Source organism: Bufo bufo, chromosome 6 (assembly GCF_905171765.1).
Source record: "Bufo bufo chromosome 6, aBufBuf1.1, whole genome shotgun sequence".
In the NCBI taxonomy this organism is placed as follows: domain Eukaryota; kingdom Metazoa; phylum Chordata; class Amphibia; order Anura; family Bufonidae; genus Bufo; species Bufo bufo.
The window spans coordinates 1,270,577-1,293,889 of record NC_053394.1 but is presented as its reverse complement, the minus strand read 5'-3'; positions in this window follow the sequence as shown (position 1 = coordinate 1,293,889).

Sequence of the window (23,313 nt, the reverse complement as noted above, 5' to 3'; positions counted from 1 at the left end):
GTGACATCCAGGGACACATCGTCATCATCAACCACTTCACTTGTATCTGACACCTCAGCAAAGGAAGCAGCAGCGGGTACAACATCATCATCATCATCACACCGTACGTCCATGTGTGTAATGCTGCCTGACTGAGACATATCCCTGTTATCTACATCCTCTGGCAATAATGAAAGCGACGGAATGAGGCGCAGCCATAATGGAGTGCGGATTGACTTAGGGGGAAGACCGCAGGATAGTAAAGGGTTAATGTTTGGATGCTTGGCTAGGGGTTGGTTTAAGGGAGGAAGGGGAGGATTAGCAGATTGGCGGGCAGTATATATTGTCAGGAGGAGGGGCTTCGGGCAGTGATAGAGTAGAGCAAGTGCGTTTAGCCCAAGATGTAGTCGCTTGAGGAATTATTGGAGGCGGTTAGGGCGGCTGTACAGGTACACGGTGCTGCACGTTTGCAAGAGTCCATAAAGTCGGTCCTGAACCCCCCTTCTGCGTCTGCCGAGGCTGCGCGTCCCTGCAGGGCTAGGCGTTCGGTCCCTCCTGAACGCCTGAGCCCTGAGACTACACCACGATTGCGCCGGCGAATTCGGAGCCCCCCAGGCACCCTCCGCTGCGGTCTGCGCTGTCCGTTTCAGATTTGGCACGCAGACGCAGCGGGAGGACATCAGCGAGAAGTGGTAGGCCGGCGGGAGAGGGACGGTCTGGTGCGGGTCCCGTCTCCCGGTCTCCGAGAGGGAGAGGTCAGGTGCGCACGGCTGTCTCCCCGCGGGAGGCCTTGCGGGGGGCGCGAGCCAGGGCCGACTTACCTGAGGATTGTGGCGGTGTTGCGGTGGCCGGGTCGCTTGTCGGCCTGGGCCTTCCGGATGGCGGGGAGGAAGTGTTGCCTGCGTTGCGGTCAGTTTCCTCTGATCGGCGACATCATCGCGTTGGGCCTGAGGAGCGGAGTGGCGTTGCTGGCAGGGAGAGTGCGTCGCGGCCCCTAGCGGTGGGTCGGCGGCATAGCACCTTGTCCGGAACTGCGGCGGTGATTGAGCCCCCTGAGCTGCTGCATGAGAATGCGGCTCACAGTGCCTCGGCTGTGGAGCCTGGTTTGCTGGGAGTCGCTGTGATGAGGAGTTCGCGGCCAGGTGTGGTGGCCTCTGCTTCAAGGGGGAGTTGTCGCAGCTGCAGGATGGTGAAGTGGATCCAGGAGAAGAGACAGCGGCTGGCGGTATGGACGATGCCGGGCCATCCGGGATTGACGTCTCGTTGGTGATACCCGAGGAGAGGCCTGCGACATTGTTCGGGGACAGCCAGGTGAGAGAACGTCGTGTCAGATTCCTGTTGGGGGGGTTGGGGGTTCTGTAGTATATGGTGGGGGGGTTCTGAGGCTTTGGTGCGGGATGTATTGTCTGGTATGCTCACTTTGCTATCACGGTTGGGCTCGGGCTCTGCCGGGTCTCCGGCGGCTGTATGGTCTCCTGCTCCGGATTTGGCGCTGGTTCAGGGGGCGGCGCAGGGTTTGTTGGGGGCGAGTGACGACGGCTTGGCGGCCGGTGTGCAGGCCTCTGGATCGGGGCTGGCAGCGGGGACTAGAGGTGACGTGGGGGATGGTGTTAGGTTGGCGGATTCAGCGAAAGGTGAGATTTACGTGTGTTTTGAGGGGCAGCTGGGGGCTCATTTGAAGCAGGAGGTCAGGGAGAAAATATGGAAGGATGATTATGTGGAAATTTTCTCGTTGCTTCCTTTGGAGAAATTTAATTTGGATAGGGGTAAGCCGGACGAGAGTAAGAAGGAGGAGGAAGAAAGGAGGAGGTATAGGTTGATTCCGCGCACTTTTCAGAATTGGTTGCAGGCCTTTGCTCGGCCCTTTTCTGCTATATGGATGCTATCGGGGAGGCTCATCGGACGTATGGGGGTGTGGCGTGGCTTAGGTACGACGAGCAGTTCCGGCAGCGGAAGGCGGTCAGCCCTAGCATTCGTTGGGACCACAAGGATATTGGTCTGTGGATGCGGTTGATGGCAGCACCCCGAGGGGGGGGGGGGTCTCAGCCCTTTCGTGGAGCGGCCGGGGGTGCCTCGGCTTCGGGGTCTCAGGTGGAGGGCAGAAGGGGTTGTTGCTGGCAGTTCAACGAAGGACATTGCCGGTTCTTGTCCGACTGCAGGTTCAAGCATGAGTGCTCCGGTTGCGGCGGTTCCCATAGCCTGTTTCGGTGCTTCCGGCGAGGGAAGGGTAAGGGATCCGAGGTTATGCAAAAAAGGGGTGACGCCGGTGAGGGTGGAAGAGATGGAGCCGTATTTAAGGATGTATCCAAATAGGGAGGCGGCTCGGTTGTTGTTGGAGGGGTTTACCGTGGGGTTTGTTATTCCGTGTAGTTTGGTCGGGACGAGGGTGGCGTCCCGGAATTTGTCTTCGGCTTTGCGCTACCCTGATGTGGTGTGGGAAAAGATTGTGAAGGAGGTTGCGGCTGGCAGGGTGGTCGGCCCCTTTTCGGAGTGTCCTTTGCCGGATTTGTGGGTATCCCCGTTGGGTTTAGTTCCTAAGAAGGAGCCCAATAAGTTCAGGCTCATTCATCATTTGTCCTATCTGCTGGGTGGGTCTGTGAATGATGGGATAGCAGACGAGTTATGCTCGGTAAATTGATTAGAAACAAATGGGCGGCACTGTGCTTCCGTCGGGGTCCAGGTGCACGGTCAATAGGTTGATTCCCCAGATACTTGTAATAGAAAGACCAGCACTCCACTCGGAGTGCTGGTCTTTCTATTACAAGTTATGCTCGGTGTCATACACGTCTTTTGATGAGGCAGTGCGTTGGGTGCGGCGTTTCGGGCAGGGCGCCCTGCTGGCTAAAACTGATATTGAGGCTGCGTTTCGATTGTTGCCCATTCACCCTGACAGTTTGCATTTGCTTGGTTTTCAGTGGGATGGTTGTTTTTATGTTGATTGTTGTTTGCCTATGGGGTGCGCGATCTTGTGCTCTTTGTTTAAATCGTTTAGTTGTTTTCTTGAATGGGTGGTGAAGCAGGAGGCGGGATGGAGCTTGGTTTTGCACTACCTGGATGATTTCTTGTTTCTGGGTCCCGCTGGATCCAGGGTGTGTGCTGTTCTGCTTCATACGATGGAAAGGGTGGCGGCGCGTTTTGGCATCCCGTTGGCGGCGGATAAGACGGAAGGCCCGTCCACGGTCATCAAGTTCTTAGGTATTGAGATCGACAGTTTGGCTATGGAGTGTCGTCTGCCTGGCGATAAGGTGCTTGATCTTTTGCACGAGGTGGTGTTTTTAAGGAAGGCTAAGAAGATGCAGCTTAAGCGGGTTCAATCGGTTTTGGGTAAATTGAATTTTGCTTGTCGCATCTTGCCGATGGGGCGGGTTTTTTGCCGTCGCTTGGCTTTAGCGACTGCTGGCATTACTGTGCCTTTTCATTACTTGCGGTTGCCGGTGGCTGTGAAGGACGATTTGGCGGTGTGGGAGACTTTTTTGTTGGATTATAATGGGCGGTCGGTGTGGATGGAAGCGGTGGTTAGTAATGTGGATTTGGAGTTGTTTTCGGATACGTCTGGTTTGTGTGGTTACGGTGTTTTTTGTAGGGGCAATGGAGTGCAGGGGCTTGGCCGGCTGAATGGAGGCAGGCTGGTTTCCTTTCCAACTTGGTGTTGTTGGAGCTTTTTCCTATTGTTCTGGCTACTGAGTTGTGGGGGGACTGGCTTAGGAATCGGCGGGTGCGTTTTTACTGCGATAATATGGGTGTTGTTCAAGCGATTAACAGTCAGTCGGCTAACTCGCCGCCAGTGTTGAATTTACTGAGGCATCTGGTATTGAGGGGTTTGCGGTTGAATGCATGTTTTGTTGCGGTACATGTCTCAGGAGTAGATAACTCACTTGCTGATTCCCTTTCTCGTTTTCAATGGGAGCGTTTCCGCGACTTGGCGCCGGGAGCCGAAATCTGGGGGTTGCCCTGTCCTCAGTGGCTCTGGAGTGTGGCCTTGGGGTGTCAGCGGGCCTGATTAGGCGGTCGCTTAGTAACGGTACGTGGTCAGCTTACTCTTCAGTGTGGTCTTTGTGGGAGGATTTGATTGAGCAGGTGGGTGGTTGTAGCTCGTTGGATGATTTTCAAACGCTATTGGTTTTTTGGCTGGGCACGTTTTATGCTGCGGGTTTGTCCTTTTCGGTGGCGTCAAAGAGGGTAGCGACCGTCGCCTTTTGGTTGCGGTTGCGAGGCATGGCCGATGTGTCTAGGTGTTTTATGGTGCGGCAGGCATTGAAGGGTTACCGCCGTTGTGGGGTATGGAGGGACACTCGCAGGCCGGTTTCGTTTGCGGTGTTGCAGATGTTGTGGACAGAGGCGGGATCGGTTTGTGTGTCAGCATTTGAAGTGTGTCTGTTTAGGGCGGCTTTTTCACTGGCCTTTTTCGGGATATTAAGCTGGATGTGTTGCGTTTGTTGGCGGATTTTCCTGATATTTTGTTGGTTTGGTCGGAGGTGGTGGCGAGAAGTATTTGGAGGTTTGCCAGGTCTGTGGAGCGGATTAACAAGGCTCGGGCAAAATTGAACAAGGAGGTGGGGCGTTTTGTTCGCAGGCAAGGTGGGATAGTTGTGCGCCATCGGGAATTGGAGGCGGCGTCGCCTCAGTTCTTGAGAGCTGATGGAGTGCACCTTAATAATGTTGGTATTGACATGTGGGCTTTGGGCATTCAGGAGGGTTTGGAGACGGCCCTGAGGGTGTGGCAGGACGCCCACAGGTGAGGTGTCACCGGTGGTCTTCTGGTGGCTGATTGTTATGGGATCCTGGGGAGCGATTCAATGGTTAAGAGATGCGGGACATGTTGGAGTCTGCATCTCATGTGGTTTGTGAATGCCGAGGATGGGGGCTCATGTTTGGGCTAAAAGGCCTACAGGAGGAGATACTTGGATACTTCAAGGATTTGGTGCTCTTGGGTCGGTGAGTGCGGCCAAGGGTAAGCTTGAAGTATAAGGTGAGACGGTTAAGGAAGATGCCGCTTGTTTGGGTTGCCCTCCAGGATCCTTGTTACGGTGCAGTGGGTCATAACGTTGAAGGTTGTGTTAAAGTGCCTGTTGTTATTATTATTATTATTATTATTATTATTATTATTATTATATGTGAATAATAAAGTTCGGCCGTCATGGTCAATTTTCTCCAAAGCAAGATGGTGTCGGTGTGGTTATTGAAGGGTCAGGTTAGTGGGAGTAGACGGAGGAAATTCTTCCATCCTATTAAGTCATGGTTTCGCATCACTCATTTCATCCAAATGATGTGTAAATAACTCCTCTGACGGATCAAGTGAAGCGGCTGTGGTGGCTGTGGTGGTAGTGGTGGTGGTGGCGGCGGGTGGGAGAGTGGTAACTTGAGAGCAGGTGACCGAAGCTGAGCTGGAGGAGGATGGTGCGTCAAGGTTCTTAGCGGAAGCGGTTGAAGATTGGGTGTCCTGTGTTAGCCAGTCAACTATTTTCTCAGAATTTTTTGGGTTCAGGGTACGTGGCCTCTGAACACTGGGCATTATTCCAGGGCCAGTGGAAATCACAGCACCACGAACACGACGGCCCCTGCGGGGTGGCCTGCCTCTGCCTGTCATTTTTTATTAGATAAGTGTTACTATGCGTGCAAGGTACTGTGCCACCCTATATAAGTGGTGGGCAGTGGGCACAGTACAGTCTGTGTGGGCCTGACACTCACTGGCTTGCAACTGGGATTATATCACAGAAAAAGATTAAATTGAATTTTTATTTATCTGCGAGGTATTTGTGAGTGAATGACACCCTGTAACGGTATAAGTGGAGGTCTAGCCACTAGCCAGCGGACACAATACAGTCTGTGTGGGCCTGACACACACGGGCTTGCAAATGGGATTAGATCACAGAAAAATATTAAATATAATTTTTTTTTATCTGCGAGGTATTTTCTGTCACACCCTGTATGAATGGTGTGCACACAGTACTGTCTGTGACTGAGCCTGCAGCCTCTCACACACGGGCAGGCAACTGCAATATATATATATACACATACACTCACCTAAAGAATTATTAGGAACACCTGTTCTATTTCTCATTGATGCAATTCTCTAGTCAACCAATCACATGGCAGTTGCTTCGATGCATTTAGGGGGGTGCTCCTGGTCAAGACAATCTCCTGAACTCCAAACTGAATGTCAGAATGGGAAAGAAAGGGGATTGAAGCCATTTTGAGCGTGGCATGGTTGTTGGTGCCAGACGGGCCGGTCTGAGTATTTCATAATCTGCTCAGTTACTGGGATTTTCACGCACAACCATTTCTAGGGTTTACAAAGAATGGTGTGAAAAGGGAAAAACATCCAGTATGCGGCCGTCCTGTGGGCAAAAATGCCTTGTGGATGCTAGAGGTCAGAGGAGAATGGGCCGACTGATTCAAGCTGATAGAAGAGCAACGTTGACTGAAATAACCACTCGTTACAACCGAGGTCTGCAGCAAAGCATTTGTGAAGCCACAACACGCACAACCTTGAGGCGGATGGGCTACAACAGCAGAAGACCCCACCGGGTACCACTCATCTCCACTACAAATAGGAAAAAGAGGCTACAATTTGCACGAGCTCACCAAAATTGGTCTGTTGAAGACTGGAAAAATGTTGCCTGGTCTGATGAGTCTCGATTTCTGTTGAGACATTCAAATGGTAGAGTCCGAATTTGGGGTAAACAGAATGAGAACATGTCTCCATCCTCTGATGGCTACTTCCAGCAGGATAATGCACCATGTCACAAAGCTCCAATCATCTCACATTGGTTTCTTGAACATGACAATGAGTTCACTGTACTAAAATGGCCCCACAGTCACCAGATCTCAACCCAATAGAGCATCTTTGGGATGTGGTGGAACGGGAGCTTCGTGCCCTGGATGTGCATCCCTCAGATCTGCATCAACTGCAAGATGCTATCCTATCAATATGGGCCAACATTTCTAAAGAATGCTATCAGCACCTTGTGGAATCAATGCCACGTAGAATTAAGGCAGTTCTGAAGGCAAAAGGGGTCCAACACCGTATTAGTATGGTGGCACTAATAATTCTTTAGGTGAGTGTATATATATATAAAAAAAAAAGCAGACTGATGTACCAGCCCTAAAAAGGGCTTTTTGGGGTGCTGTCTGGACGCTGTCCTTACAGCAGATGAGTCTGTGGACACAGAACACTGCCCTAGCTAACACTTTCCCTATTAGATCAGCAGAAGCAGCAGCACTGTCCCTCCTCTCACTGAGAATGCAGATTTCGAATGAATCTAAAATGGATGCTGTCCAGGAGGTGGGAGGGTCTGGGAGGGAGGGTCTGCTGCTGATTGGCTGGAATGTGTCTGCTGACTGTGAGGTACAGGGTCAAAGTTTACTCAATGATGATGTATAGGGGGCGGACCGAACATCGCATATGTTCGCCCGCCGCGGCGAACAAGCTATGTTCGCCGGGAACTATTTGCCGGCGAACTATTTGGGCCATCTCTAGTAGGTAGGTCCATGGCTGATAAGAGGAGGACGGAGGCTATGCCTTGTAACAAGCACATTAGGATGAGACGTAAGGCGGAGATGAGGCCCCGTCACAGCAGGATTTATTAAAGTTGGTTAAAGATACTATAGAAAGGGACAATAATGTGCAGAATAAACTTAAAGGGCCCCTGTCAGCAGATCTGTCCCTAGGACATCGGCTGACCTGTTCCATGTGCGCTCGGCAGCTAAAGACGTTTGTGTTGGTCCCATGTTCATATTTGCCTGCATTTTACTTCATGTTAGTGGAAACTTTGAGTCGATATGTTTTATCTTTATGTATGAAAAAATCCAACATTTACAGAAAAATTTGACAATTTTCTAAATTTGAATTTCTCTGCTTTTAAAGCCTCATTCTTTTGTCCTTGTTCGTGCTTAAATCCATGAAAAGGTGCTCAGTGATGCCTCTGGGAAGATGTCCGTGAGGGATGCATGTTGGGTCCATGTGTCCGTTTTTTGCTGTCCATGTGTCATCCATGTTTCACGGACACTGCACAGCTGAAAAATTATTTTCAAAGCATCGCTTCCTAATGATCCATGAAACACAGATGGCATCCATGTTGTATCCGTGGTTTTCACAGACCCATAGACTATAATGGGCGTGATGGATCCGTAAACGGACAAAAAAGAGCATGCATCCGTGCTAAAAACACGGAACCACGGACCGTGCTAAAACACTGATGTGTGAATACGGACGTGTGCTGTGCACTGAGAACACGTACAGCACACGTATGTGATTCCTTCCAAAGCAGTTTCCCTATTTCCCATATCTCTACTTTTTGTTGCCATCATTTTGTAAACGTTATTTAATTTTTTTAGGACATTAAAAGACTTAGAATTTTGGAAGCAATTTTTAAAATGTCCAAGAAAATTTTCTAAGCTGTCTTTTTTAAGGACCAAGTCAGTTATGAAGTCATTTTGAGGGGGCTTTCGTAGTAGAGACCACCCACAAATGACCCCATTTTAGAAATTACACCCCTCAAATTATCCAAAACTGATTTTATAAACTTTGTTAACCCTTTAGGTGATCCACAGGAATTAAAGCAAAGTGAAGGTGAAATTTTAAAAATCCATTGTTTGTGTGGATTTTCCATTTTAATAGTTTTTTCCCCCAGCAACACAGAAAGGGTTAACAGCAAAACAAACCTGAATATTTATACCCCTGATCTGCTATTTACAGAAACCCCCCAGACGTGGTGGTAAATCTCTTCATGGGCACACGCCCGGGCTCAGAAGGGAAGGAGTGCAATATTGTTTTTGGAGGGCAGATTTTGCTGGTATGGTTTTCAGGTGCCATGTCAAATTTGAAGACACCCTGAGGTACCCCTAGAAAGGAAACCCTAAAAGATGATCCCATTTTGGATACTAAACTCCTCAAGGAATCAATCGAGGGGTACAGTGAGTGCTTTGACCCAACAATTGTTTAATTTCCCATGAAATGTTGCTTTAGTTGCAAATTAGTCATTTTCACAAGGGGTAACAGGAGAAAATGCAACCCCAAAATTTGTTATGCATTTTTTCCTGAATATGGCAACAGCCCATATGTGGTTGTAATCTGCTATTTGGGGACCCGGCCGGGCTCAGAAGGGAAGCAGCGGCATCTGGATTTTCTAACATGGAATTTGCTGAAATTGTTTTTAGAGGTAATAACATTTTTTGCTGACTGAGCTGTGTGAGGGCTATATAGTGGTATACTGGTTATTTATAGGGAAATATGGGTTATTTATAGAGGTATACTGGTTATACGCAGGGGTTTACTGGTTATATACAGATGTATACTGGTTATATATAGGGGTATACTGGTTATATGCAGGGGTTTACTGGTTATATACAGATGTATACTGGTTATATATAGTGGTATACTTGTTATTTATAGGGAAATATGGGTTATTTATAGAGGTATACTGGTTATATGCAAGGGTTTACTGGTTATATACAGAGGTATACTGGTTATATATAGGGGTATACTGGTTATATGCAGGGGTTTACTGGTTATATACAGAGGTATACTGGTTATATATAGTGGTATACTTGTTATTTATACGGAAATATGGGTTATTTATAGAGGTATACTGGTTATATATATGGCTGTAACTACTGTGCAGGGTATTAAAGGGACAAAACTACTGTGTGGAGGTACTAAGGGGGGGATAGCTACTTTGTGAGGGCACAAAGGGGATTAGGTGTGTATAGAGGCATTAGAGGCATGGCGTAGGGTCAAACAATAGCTGAGGAGTACTACACGCACCACTTCTAGTGTCTACCGCATGTGCTCGAGTCTCCTCCCCGCATGTTTGTTGTCTGCTACGCAGCTAATAAACGTGCAGGTAAGTTCTGCCTTCACTGTAATGCCGTAGCCATGTTGGTTACTGGCATTACGTGATTGTCTGGCCGGAAGGCGTCATCAGGTGCTATACAGAACCCCATGACACGTGTTCGGCTCAGTGTTAGTCAGGGAGAGCTGCGCTGAGAAAGGGAAAGACGGTGTAGGGAGTGATATAGGAATAATTTTATTAGAAAAACTTTTCAGAGACCCAAAAGTCCTTTTAAGGCCTGTTCTGTGTGGCAGCAATATCTATTTTTGCGCATCCGGCGCTAAATAGCGTGCAATAGTTATGCCTCTGCAGACAGCAACATTATCTGCGCCACATCTCCTGTGTAACGTGTGCGCATCCCAAAAATATCTGTGACATCCAGTGTACTTTTTCCGTAGACGGTGTTCGCTGCGGACAGCGAGATAACCAGTGGTACCTCTCCTGTATAACGTTTTTACATCCCAAATACCTGTGACATTCCCAGTAATTTTTTATTAGCGACTGCTGACATCAGCGACATTATCTGCGGGATATCTCCTGTGTGACGTTTACACATCCCAAATACCTTTTTAAATTTTTGGGCGCATACACTTCCAAATCCTACGCTACTGTACATGTGACAGACTTTCAATCAAATATAACATTTAATATGAAGAAGGCGAGCAGTAAGGGACAGGGAAGTGGCCGTGATGCTGATGGTGCACGCAGAGGCCATGGCCCTGGGTGCGGTGAAACTGTGCCTGCTGCCAGAGTACAAGAAAAACAATCATCCACGATACCTAGCTTCATGTCCCAGTTTGCAGGGCGGTGCAGGACACCACAATTGAAGTCAGACCAGTGCGACCAGGTGGTCGGTTGGATTGCAGCAGATAATGCTTCCAGTCCATTTAGCACCACCCTGTCTTCCACCAAGTCCAGTCTCAGTAGCCAAGAGTCTGGTCAACACAATCCTCACCCTGATCCTCCTTCCTCCCACCATGGAGAGTCTTGCCAAACAAGTGATCCCACACTCGGATATTCCGAGGAGCTCTTTTCAGCGCCATTCCTTCATTTGGGCCTCTCGACAAGCACGCTTGAAGAGGGACATGAGATCTTGTGCCCTGATTCTCAAACTCTTGAGCATCCACAGTCACAAGAAGATGACGGTGGGGAACGGCAATGTGACAGAACCGTCTGTCTATGGATTGCATGTATTCTCCCTCCATTCGTCTGTTTGTTCGGCTGTTGCCTTGCCCGTACAGGCCTCATGTTTTCCCTTGTTTTATACCGAAGAACTACCGAACGGCCGGCCACCCAGCATGGAAATGTGCGCTCAGATCCAAGCTACCTGGAGATGTTATGTGTCACTATTCGGTTCGGTAATTTGTGTTTTATGTATTTTTATGCTCTTGTTCACCCAGATCGAGGCTATCAGAGGATGTAACTTTTATGGGGATATGTGGTGTTTTGGGGTGTTTTCTGTGGTTGGGAAAAATGTGAATTTTATGCCTGTGAGTAATTAAGTCCATTGTGTTTGTTAACTATATGACAGGCAATGCCATTGTGTTGTTAATTGCGTCACAGACAATGCCTATTCTGTTATTGATTGCGTCACAGACAATGCCTATTCTGTTATTGATTGCGTCACAGACAATGCCTATTCTGTTATTGATTGCGTCACAGACAATGCCTATTCTGCTATTGATTGCATCACAGACGATGCCATTGTGTTTGTTGAATGTATAGTTTTTGCGTTTAAACTGTAAAACTTTAAAGGATTGACTTCTGTTATGTCCTCAGTTCCCAACCAGGTCCACTGGGGTGGTACCCTTGTTGAGAAATGTGTATAAAAGTCAATGTTTGTGTGGTCAATAAAGATTCCTGTTTAACCATCAATACGGAGCCTCGTCTCATACTTGGAGGGGGGGGAATTGCTACTTTGGAATATTCGTTTGCCTGTTCCCGGAAAGGTGGATTTCACATGGTACCAATTCGGTGTATTCGAGTGTTTGTGGGTTGCTGCTCTCTTCGCCAGGTGAATCGCCCAAATGGTAGTAACCCTCACTATACCAGGTTATACCATAAAAACAGGCAATTACTGTTTAATGAGGTGGATGATGATGAGACACAGTTGCCAATAAGTCAACAGCAATTACTGTCTCAAGAGGTTGAGGAAGAGGATGAGACACAGTTGTCAATCAATGAGGTTGCGGTTAGGTCAACAAGTCAGGAGGATGACCAGAGTGAGGAAGTGGAAGAGGAGGTGGTGGACGATGAAGTCACTGACCCAACCTGGTAAGGTGGAAAGCCGAGCGAGGACCGCAGTACAGAGGGTGAGGGATCCGCAGCACCGCAACAGGCTGGAAGAGACAGTGGGGTGGCAAAAGGGAGAAGGGGGGCCACACCAAACAGGCCCGCAACTGTTCCCCGGAGCACACCCTTGCGGAAATCTCCCTTGCCAAGGGGTAGGTGTTCCGAAGTCTGGCGCTTTTTTGAGGAAAGTGCGGACGACAAAAGAATAGTAGTTAGCAACCTGTGCCATACAAAAATGAGTCGGGGTGTGAACACTAGCAACCTCACCACCACCAACATGATCCGCCACATGGCATCAAAGCACCCTAATAGGTGGGCCGAACGCCTGGGTCCACAATCTGTGTCTGCGGGTCACACCACTGCCTCCTCTTCCCCTGTGTTACATGCTGGCCAATCCCCTGTCGAAGGCGTAGGCCTGGATGCCTCCCACCCTGCACCTGGACCTTCGCAAGCACCATCAGCGACCACATCCACTTCCATGTCCCAGCGCAGCGTCCAAATGTCCTTACCCCAGGCATTTGAACGCAAGCACAAATACCCAGCCACCCACCCACAGGCCATAGTGTAACACCCCAGAGTTGTGTTACTACATGCCTCTACCGCGCTACTATCTTCTAAGAGCCTGTATATTGTCTTCTGATGTAATTTACATTATGTCTTCACAACTGTGCATCTAAAACTGTGTTAAATGTAATTGTTCTTGTAATTTACCTGGTTACCAGTAGGTGGCAGCAACACGTTGGCAAGGTACTAGTCCCAGTTTAGTGTATCTGAGCTGGAATAGATTATTCCAGCTTAGCTCCCCCTCTGTGCAGAGAGTGGGCTGTTCCCACATCCTGCAGCATGGGTGGAGAAGGAAGTTAGAGTTAGTGTGTAGCCTCCCCCCTGCTAGGGGAAGGCTGTGTGATAGCGTTCAGGAGATCCCCCTGCATAAGGGGACAGCAAGGATCTTGTCTCGGCTGAGACTTGATCATATTCCCAGTCTGAGCACCTTCAGCCTCAGCTGGATGAAGAAGCAGAAACTGCAGACAACCTCCAGAGCTCCAGGAAGAAAGCATCCCCTGAAAACCTATCTGTGAGTTAAGTCCAGAGACCTAGGAGAAGCCATTTCTCCTCAGCTAGTCTGTCCCCACACAGCAGAAGTTACAGAAAAGTGCAGAAGATTAAACCCTGCCACAATTACAGAGCTACCAAGCAGACGAATTATCCTGCAAGCTCCAAATTTAAAGCAGAAGTACACATTCCTGCCAATGATTGCTAAAACCTGCTGGGACCAAGAGACCAAAGCTGTATACGGCTTGGATGCAAGTTATTTCATGTAAAGCAACGTTTGAACTTCATCTCAAGGTCTGGACATCATTTCTGCTGCTAAATTCCTTCTATTACTCCTACTATCACTACACTCAAACTTATTGCAAGTGAGCCAGGAGTCCAGCCGTACCCAGATAGGAGACACCGTGACACAATTATCACCACCCGATAGAGACATTATAGGCCATTACACCACTCTGGCATTCCTAATCTGGGACGTGCGTTATAACACCTTGGAAGGGCCCTGGGATAGTACCCTGCGCATGCTGAAATTGGCGTCACAAACAAATACAGACTATTATCCACCTGACCTGGCGACTGTATTAAAGTGGCATCAGCGTACCCGTTCCTGGTCACTGCATAAAGTGGCGTCACGAACAGGATCAGATTGTGTGCAAATCACTGCTACAATAGGATCGGATTGTGTGCCTATCATTGCTACAACAGGATCGGATTGTGTGCCTGTCACTGTTACAACTGGATCTGATTTTTGTGCCTATCACTGCTTTAACAGGATCAGATTGTGTGCAAATCACTGCTACAATAGGATCGGATTGTGTGCCTATCATTGCTACAACAGGATCAGATTGCGTGCCTATCACTGCTACAATAGGATCGGATTGTGTGCCTATCACTGCTACAACAGGATCGGATTTTTGTGCCTATCACTGCTACAACAGGATCGGATTTTTGTGCCTATCACTGCTACAACAGGATCGGATTTTTGTGCCTATCACTGCTACAACAGGATCGGATTTTTGTGCCTATCACTGCTACAACAGGATCGGATTTTTGTGCCTATCACTGCTACAACAGGATCAGATTTTTGTGCCTATCACTGCTACAACAGGATCAGATTTTTGTGCCTATCACTGCTATAACAGGATCGGATTGTGTGCCTATCACTGCTACAACAGGATCGGAGCCTAAACGAATGGGTAAACCTTTGGAGGGATTGCCAGAAAACAACGAGTCTGGTGAAGATCCCGATTTCCCCAGTGCCTCCAACCTTGATAAGAAAGAGGAGGAGGAGTTAAGAAGGCAAGGATATGATGCCATGTCCATGAAGGATGAGAAGGCTAATAAAGTGAATGGAGACTCCAAAGAAACAGAGGCTGAGGTCTTGAAGTGGGAGAAATCCTCAGATGTTCTAGAGACCAAGGAAAATGCGGAAGAGGGGTCTGCCGAAGTGGGAAGAGCCACTGAAGAAGCAGAAGACCCTGAAACTAAGGCCAAATCTGAGGAAACCACTGCTGAAAAAGAAGCGAGCTAGGGCAAGCATGCTCTGCTGAAGGAGCTCAGCAAGGAAAAAGAGAAAGGGTCGGGACACGACTATGACTGGGACCAGTTCAAGCAAGAGTTGCCGCAGTCCAAGAAAGGACGTGAGGCGTCTGTGCAGAAGCCAGAAAATATAAGAAGAGAGTACCTGCTCATGAGGTGGGTAAGAAAATCCCAGAGGCCGTGTCAGCTCTGAAATTAACTCATGAGGGTGACAAACCAAGCGCTGTTGTCCTGGGTCTGGCAGAATAAGGGGAAGACTGTAGGCCAGGACGATGCCCGTTCATGAGCATCTGGATGTTGTGCCTTTTCATAGGTAAATGCATTGATATCCAATTATTCTAGTCAAGATGGATGTTCATTGCCTTTAAGAGCCATGCTCGACTATAGTTACAATTTTGCATGCCTTGAGTAGGCCGAAGTAAGGTCGCACAAAGGTTTCTGCTCTTTAGTGTTATTCTTCTCATTAATGTACCAGTCTGAGAAGAGGCCTCCTTGTCTACTTATAAATTTATGACGGGAGGTAAGATAAGATAAGAAGCAGCTGGTGATAATCACCTATACAATTAGGTATTTATTAATGAAGCAAAATACACTGCTCAAAAAAATAAAGGGAACACAAAAATAACACATCCTAGATCTGAATTAATTAAATATTCTTCTGAAATACTTTGTTCTTTACATAGTTGAATGTGCTGACAACAAAATCACACAAAAATAAAAAAAATGGAAATCAAATTTTTCAACCCATGGAGGTCTGGATTTGGAGTCACCCTCAAAATTAAAGTGGAAAAACACACTACAGGCTGATCCAACTTTGATGTAATGTCCTTAAAACAAGTCAAAATGAGGCTCAGTAGTGTGTGTGGCCTCCACGTGCCTGTATGACCTCCCTACAACGCCTGTGCATGCTCCTGATGAGGTGGCGGACGGTCTCCTGAGGGATCTCCTCCCAGACCTGGACTAAAGCATCTGCCAACTCCTGGACAGTCTGTGGTGCAACGTGACGTTGGTGGATAGAGCGAGACATGATGTCCCAGATGTGCTCAATTGGATTCAGGTCTGGGGAACGGGCGGGCCAGTCCATAGCATCAATGCCTTCATCTTGCAGGAACTGCTGACACACTCCAGCCACATGAGGTCTAGCATTGTCTTGCATTAGGAGGAACCCAGGGCCAACCGCACCAGCATATGGTCTCACAAGGGGTCTGAGGATCTCATCTCGGTACCTAATGGCAGTCAGGCTACCTCTGGCGAGCACATGGAGGGCTGTGCGGCCCTCCAAAGAAATGCCACCCCACACTATTACTGACCCAATGCCAAACCGGTCATGCTGGAGGATGTTGCAGGCAGCAGAACGTTCTCCACGGCGTCTCCAGACTCTGTCACGTCTGTCACATGTGCTCAGTGTGAACCTGCTTTCATCTGTGAAGAGCACACGCCTGTCACAGGGCGAATTTGCCAATCTTGGTGTTCTCTGGCAAATGCCAAACGTCCTGCACGGTGTTGGGCTGTAAGCACAACCCCCACCTGTGGACGTCGGGCCCTCATATCACCCTCATGGAGTCTGTTTCTGACCGTTTGAGCAGACACATGCACATTTGTGGCCTGCTGGAGGTCATTTTGCAGGGCTCTGGCAGTGCTCCTCCTGTTCCTCCTTGCACAAAGGCGGAGGTAGCGGTTCTGCTGCTGGGTTGTTGCCCTCCTACGGCCTCCTCCACGTCTCCTGATGTACTGGCCTGTCTCCTGGTAGCGCCTCCATGCTCTGGACACTACGCTGACAGACACAGCAAACCTTCTTGCCACAGCTCGCATTGATGTGCCATCCTGGATAAGCTGCACTACCTGAGCCACTTGTGTGGGTTGTAGACTCCGTCTCATGCTACCACTAGAGTGAAAGCACCGCCAGCATTCAAAAGTGACCAAAACATCAGCCAGGAAGCATAGGAACTGAGAAGTGGTCTGTGGTCACCACCTGCAGAACTACTCCTTTATTGGGGGTGTCTTGCTAATTGCCTATAATTTCCACCTGTTGTCTATCCCATTTGCACAACAGCATGTGAAATTGTTTGTCACTCAGTGTTGCTTCCTAAGTGGACAGTTTGATTTCACCGAAGTGTGATTGACTTGCAGTTACATTGTGTTGGTTAAGTGTTCCCTTTATTTTTTTGAGCAGTGTATATATATATATATTACTTTATATTATATGGTTGTATGTTATGAAGACAAAATGCATCAAGTATATTATATATATTTCTCATTAGGAGAATATTTGTCTCTAAAAGAGTGTCTTTAAAGATTTGTGTTTTGTAACAATTAGTCACATCTTTGGTATGACAGAGGAGGTACTGATATCTCTGTGAGAAAACAAGGCCATTCATATCATTACAGTCCATAGATCAACAGTGTGAGAAACATTCAGAGAGACGCCTAGAGGTCTGTCTCTAATTTCTACAAGCGTCAGAATTAATCCCTATAGCTTTGAATTAAAGCTTCTAAGGTCAAATGTATAGAATACGTTTTATTCAGACTTACATAAGTTAACCCTTTATACTATGATGCAAATAGCTTATACAGCAGTGCCACCTAGGTATGAGTAGGTGACATTACAACAGTAGCAAAAGTGCATTCTGGGTAAGGTTATGATGTCACATTTTTTATCAGTGGCCGCGCCCATCCGACAATGATTGGAAAGTTCCAAACTAGGAAGGTGTGTCTAACTGATAAGTTTGTGATCATAAACCACACACAAAGAGAGAGAGAGAGAGAGAAGTTGAGCTCTCTAGAGGGGTCTATCAAGATGAAAGCCATGGTGAGATGCGCTATGACGGACTACCCAGCTTTCCTAGGAGCAGAATTGAGATTCCTACTAGGACTTGGTAAGAGACACAGAGAATGATATTTCATTTTATTAAGACTAATTTGATAATGTGGATGAAATTATACCAACTAGATTGGCAAATAAATAAATAAATTAATTGATCATCTATATATTGAGATGTAGTCTTGGGATATTGTGAGGCTTTATTCTACCTGCAGAAGAATCTACAGTCGTGGCCAAAAGTTTTGAGAATTACATAAATATTGGAAATTGGAAAAGTTGCTGCTTAAGTTTTTATAATAGCAATTTGCATATACTCCAGAATGTTATGAAGAGGGATCAGATGAATTGCATAGTCCTTCTTTGCCATGAAAATTAACTTAATCCCCAAAAAAACTTTCCACTGCATTTCATTGCTGTCATTAAAGGACCTGCTGAGATCATTTCAGTAATCGTCTTGTTAACTCAGGTGAGAATGTTGACGAGCACAAGGCTGGAGATCATTATGTCAGGCTGATTGGGTTAAAATGTTTAGACTTGACATGTTAAAAGGAGGGTGATGCTTGAAATCATTGTTCTCCCATTGTTAACCATGGTGACCTGCAAAGAAACGCGTTCAGCCATCATTGCGTTGCATAAAAATGGCTTCACAGGCAAGGATATTGTGGCTACTAAGATTGCACCTCAATCAACAATTTATAGGATCATCAAGAACTTCAAGGAAATAGGTTCAATTCTTGTTAAGAAGGCTTCAGGGCGTCCAAGAAAGTCCAGCAAGCGCCAGGATCGTCTCACCAGTGCAGAGCTTGCTCAGGAATGGCAGCAGGCAGGTGTGAGCGCATCTGCACGCACAGTGAGGCGAAGACTTTTGGAAGATGGCCTGGTGTCAAGAAGGGCAGCAAAGAAGCCACTTCTCTCCAAAAAAAACATCAGGGACAAATTGATCTTCTGCAGAAAGTATGCTGAATGGACTGGGGCAAAGTCATATTCTCCGATGAAGCCTCTTTCCGAGTGTTTGGGGCATCTGGAAAAAGGCTTGTCCGGAGAAGAAAAGGTGAGCGCTACCATTCATGTGTGGGGTTGCTTCTCATCCAAGGGAGTGGGCTCACTCACAATTTTGCCCAAAAACACAGCCATGAATAAAGAATGGCACCAAAACACCCTCCAACAGCAACTTCTTCCAACAATCCAACAACAGTTTGGTGAAGAACAATGCATTTTCCAGCACGATGGAGCACCGTGCCATAAGGCAAAAGTGATAACTAAGTGGCTCGGGGACCAAAACGTTGACATTTTGGGTCCATGGCCTGGAAACTCCCCAGATCTTAATCCCATTGAGAACTTGTGGTCAATCCTCAAGAGGCGGGTGGACAAACAAAAACCCACTAATTCTGACAAACGCCAAGAAGTGATTATGAAAGAATGGGTTGCTATCAGTCAGGAATTGGCCCAGAAATTGATTGAGAGTGTAACGGAACACCTAGCACCCCGACCGGGTACCTCCGTCGATAGGTGCTCCTAGTGCTTCCAGAGGACTCCAAGCACTCCACTTGACACCGTCAGCACTGCAGACCCCACGAACCGCTGAAGCTTGGTGGAGGTCTCGCCGTCTCCTATCCACCCTGGACCTACGACAAGGCTCCAGGCTCCAGTGGGTGAACCTCTCCTAAATCCAGAGACAGGAACCAGGAGCAAGCTCTTACAAGAGCTTATACTCAGGGGAGTATTGTGATATAGCAATCCCCAAGAGTGTAGTTATTCCATCCCCCAAACATGAGCCAAGACTTCATGAAGGTATAAAACAGGAACACTTTATTGAGGGCTACCCGCCCGTATTTATGCAGGTCCCCATCTGGTGGACACGCCCCTAGAGGACCAGACGAAGACTGCGACACAGGACAGATATGCAGCAACTCAGGATACACAGACACAACACATCCCCACAATGCATCATGGTTTCCTCCTCTCTGCCCTGGAGACACCCGAGGAGCAATTCAATTATCTCTCAGGACAAAGGGAAATCACCAATACACATGTAGGGACAACAGGAGAGAAATCACCACCCAAACACACAATGTCACACCCCCACAGCAAACACAGACATTTAACATAGCCCCAGATAGCTCAAGTCTGAGTGCATATCATTAGGTGAATGGCACTCAGAATACACGAATACAATAAAATTAGCTATCTGGGTACCCTCACATAACAAAATACAATTCCAAAGACAGATTTAAGCTGTGCGGCCGGTCTGTCTTCTCCTTTAAAGTTAGTATGGGCCATAATCCTGAGGCAAGAGGCTGGTAAACAGGCCTCTCCAAAACCCAGTGGCGAGGTTGGTTTCGCCACAGAGAGCATGCCCAGTCGGATTGCAGAGGTCCTGAAAAAGAAGGGCCAACACTGCAAATACTGACTCTTTGCATAAATGTCATGTAATTGTCGATAAAAGCCTTTGAAACGTATGAAGTGCGTGTAATTATATTTCACTACATCACAGAAACAACTGAAACAAAGATCTAAAAGCAGTTTAGCAGAAAACTTTGTGAAAACTAATATTTGTGTCATTCTCAAAACTTTTGGCCACGACTGTAGACTCATAATCTAGCAAAGCATTAAATGATTGCTTATATACACTGCTCAAAAAAATAAAGGGAACACAAAAATAACACATCCTAGATCTGAATTAATTAAATATTCTTCTGAAATACTTTGTTCTTTACATAGTTGAATGTGCTGACAACAAAATCACACAAAAGAAAAAAATGGAAATCAAATTTTTTAACCCATGGAGGTCTGGATTTGGAGTCCCCCTCAAAATTAAAGTGGAAAAACCCACTACAGGCTGATCCAACTTTGATGTAATGTCCTTAAAACAAGTCAAAATGAGGCTCAGTAGTGTGTGTGGCCTCCACGTGCCTGTATGACCTCCCTACAATGCCTGTGCATGCTCCTGATGAGGTGGCGGACGGTCTCCTGAGGGATCTCCTCCCAGACCTGGACTAAAGCATCTGCCAACTCCTGGACAGTCTGTGGTGCAACATGACGTTGGTGGATAGAGCGAGGCGTGATGTCCCAGATGTGCTCAATTGGATTCAGGTCTGGGGAACGGGCGTGCCAGTCCATAGCATCAATGCCTTCGTCTTGCAGGAACTGCTGACACACTCCAGCCACATGAGGTCTAGCATTGTCTTGCAATAGGAGGAACCCAGGGCCAACCGCACCAGCATATGGTCTCACAAGGGGTCTGAGGATCTCATCTCGGTACCTAATGGCAGTCAGGCTACCTCTGGCGAGCACATGGAGGGCTGTGCGGCCCTCCTAAGAAATGCCACCCCACACCATTACTGACCTAATGCCAAACCGGTCATGCTGGAGGATGTTGCAGGCAGCAGAACGTTCTCCACGGCGTCTCCAGACTCTGTCACGTCTGTCACATGTGCTCAGTGTGAACCTGCTCTCATTTGTGAAGAGCACAGGGCGCCAGTGGCGAATTTGCCAATCTTGGTGTTTTCTGGCAAATGCCAAACGTCCTGCACGGTGTTGGGCTGTAAGCACAACCCCCACCTGTGGATGTCGGGCCCTCATATCACCCTCATGTAGTCTGCTTCTGACCGTTTGAGCAGACACATGCACATTTGTGGCCTGCTGGAGATCATTTTGCAGGGCTCTGGCAGTGCTCCTCCTGTTCCTCCTTGCACAAAGGCGGAGGTAGCGGTCCTGCTGCTGGGTTGTTGCCCTCCTACGGCCTCCTCCACATCTCCTGATGTACTGGCCTGTCTCCTGGTAGCGCCTCCATGCTCTGGACACTACGCTGACAGACACAGCAAACCTTCTTGCCACAGCTCGCATTGATGTGCCATCCTGGATAAGCTGCACTACCTGAGCCACTTGTGTGGGTTGTAGACTCCCTCTCATGCTACCACTAGAGTGAAAGCACCGCCAGCATTCAAAAGTGACCAAAACATCAGCCAGGAAGCATAGGAACTGAGAAGTGGTCAGGTCACCACCTGCAGAACCACTCCTTTATTGGGGGTGTCTTGCTAATTGCCTATAATTTCCACCTGTTGTCTATCCCATTTGCACAACAGCATGTGAAATTGATTGTCACTCAGTGTTGCTTCCTAAGTGGACAGTTTGATTTCACAGAAGTGTGATTGACTTGGAGTTACATTGTGTTGTTTAAGTGTTCCCTTTATTTTTTTGAGCAGTGTATATATATAATATTCTTTTCCAAGCTAAGTGATGGATTCCCACAGGAAAGACCTGTTTCAAGTCCTTCCCATTTAAGATATGGTTTAGCAAAGATCTTAGATCCCTGTTATTTGTCTTAATAGTCTTACCAAAGTTATATGTGTGAAAATAGTCCAGGATGGGGCGGAAGGATACAGTTATCTCTTCTAAGTTATATCCTTGGATGGATTTGCCCATCTTGAAGCCATGTGATGTGTAGTTGGTTAGAGGGGGGTAGAATGTATTTAGCATTCTATAATGATGTCTAGGATTAGACATGCCCATCCTGATATCATGAGGTTTTCTCTGAACAGAAGTGATGTATATAACTTATGTTCCTATTTGATATCCTAATCTATAATAGCTTTGTTATAATGTGACCAGTTATTTCCACTCACATGTATTGTTAAGCTTGTAATGCTTTATATCAACGCTAGATATATTCATTCGCATGTATCATTGTGTTTATTACTTATATATGTTTATGACCATGTAACCAATAAAGCTGTGTATTATTGTATAATGTAGGACTAAACGTTTATCATTAACGTCATCTCATGTCAAAAAGAACTTATTTATCTGAGGAAATAGTCGGACTCAGATGTGAATTGTATCAATTAGGTTGTCTACAATTTACCAGGTCATGATTTTAAGAATTTATACATTATAAAACAAATTTTATACATTTTTTTATTTTATTGTTAATTATTTTTATGACCATAATCAATAATTCTTAATTGAATTATCACCACCCGACAAGGTGATGCTATTGTTCACCCCTATGGACTTGAACAAAGGGGATGGGGGGTATGTGAGATAGTGACAGATCTCACAGAGGTGACTGGAAAGGAAGGGGTGGATAGTGCGGTCCACGCCCCTATTCCACCAGGTGTACAATCAGTCTGGGGATAACAATACAGCCCAGACTGTCATTCAAAAAAGAGTGAGATCCTGGAACGGTGATGTTCCACAGCCTGTGGGCGCCGGAGGACTTGGGGAGCACAGAGTAACGCCTGGGAATGGGTCGCAGGGTCCTAGATGGGCGGACTAGAGAGCCCAGCTTCCCCAAGGGATTTTTAATTTGCCTAGCCTAGGGGCTGGAGGACTACAAGGTGGGAAAAGCCGCATGTACTTCACCTGTGTGAACGGGGCTTAGAGGTTTAGTCAGGGAATACTTCTGTTTAGTCAGGGCCCAGCCGGGCAGGTATTTATTTTGTTTTGGTGAACGTGCAAACCTCACCCTACCCAGTGGTGTGTAACTGGGCTGTCCTGTATGCAAAGAATTTCTAAAATAAATACAATGTTTGGCCCCTAATCCTGCGGTGGATGAAGATCATTGTGTGAATGACTCCCAGATAAGAGCTAATCCCTACACCGGGTTCAGAGCTGAACCCGGACATACCCTTCTTTTCACCCCGGCAGCATCCCTGAGGCTAGAATCGGAGCATCTCATGTTTGGTGATGTCACCGGCTCTGATGGGCGGGCTTTAGTGCTGCCCTAGTCGTAACTCTTAAAAATGCCTTTGCCCTGCGCCGATGCTCAAGTCAGGGGGGCTGCCTGAGTGAAAA